Here is a 1272-nt window from a genome sequence, read left to right as displayed (position 1 = left end):
CACGGTGTGTGTGACACGGTGTGTGTGACACAGTGTGTGTGACACGGTGTGTGTGACACAGTGTGTGTGACACGGTGTGTGTGACACAGTGTGTGTGACACGGTGTGTGTGACACTGTGTGTGTGACACGGTGTGTGTGAGACACAGTGTGTGTGACACGGCGTGTGTGATGACCTGTCGCTTCCAGCACATGTTTGTGAGCGACAGACAGAGCGAGCACATCAGGATGTCGAGTGTGTTCGCATCAGAAGGTCAGTGAGATCCTGCGCCGCCATCCGGCCTGCTTCCTCCACAAACACATCACACGCTTCATTTGCAATGAGCGCACGCCTGTGTGCACAGACACACACAGGGCGCCACTTTGCATCCATCTGTCTGCGTCACAGCAGAGCTGCAGGAAAGAGACGACAGCTGAGTGACAACATGAAGGACAGGAGGTTAATCAGGTCCAAACCTACGACAAACTGTTCAGCTGGGCCTGGGCTGCTGCTGTGTGGTACTGTGTGTTACTGTGTGTTACTGTGTGTTACTGAGTGTTACTGTGTCTTACTGAGTGTTACTGTGAGTTACTGTGTCTTACTGAGGGTTACTGAGTGTTACTGAGTGTTACTGTGTCTTACTGTGTGTTACTGAGTGTTACTGTGTGTTACTGAGTGTTACTGTTACTGAGTGTTACTGAGTGTTACTGTTACTGAGTGTTACTGAGTATTACTGTTACTGAGTGTTACTGAGTGTTACTGTTACTGAGTGTTACTGAGTGTTATTGAGTGTTACTGTGTGTTACTGAGTGTTACTGTTACTGAGTGTTACTGAGTGTTACTGTGTGTTACTGAGTGTTACTGAGTGAGAGTGTTACTGAGTGTTACTGAGTGTTACTGTGTGTTACTGAGTGTTACTGTGTGTTACTGAGTGTTACTGAGTGTTACTGTTACTGAGTGTTACTGAGTGTTATTGAGTGTTACTGTGTGTTACTGAGTGTTACTGTTACTGAGTGTTACTGAGTGTTACTGTGTGTTACTGAGTGTTACTGTGTGTTACTGAGTGTTACTGTTACTGAGTGTTACTGAGTGTTACTGTTACTGAGTGTTACTGAGTGTTATTGAGTGTTACTGTGTGTTACTGAGTGTTACTGTTACTGAGTGTTACTGAGTGTTACTGTGTGTTACTGAGTGTTACTGAGTGAGAGTGTTACTGAGAGTTACTGAGTGTTACTGTGTTACTGAGTGTTACTGTGTGTTACTGAGTGTTACTGAGTGTTATTGTGTGTTACTG

The sequence above is a fragment of the Austrofundulus limnaeus genome, unplaced genomic scaffold (genome assembly GCF_001266775.1).
Source record: "Austrofundulus limnaeus strain Quisiro unplaced genomic scaffold, Austrofundulus_limnaeus-1.0 Scaffold662, whole genome shotgun sequence".
Taxonomy (NCBI): domain Eukaryota; kingdom Metazoa; phylum Chordata; class Actinopteri; order Cyprinodontiformes; family Rivulidae; genus Austrofundulus; species Austrofundulus limnaeus.
This window is presented reverse-complemented; position numbering follows the sequence as displayed.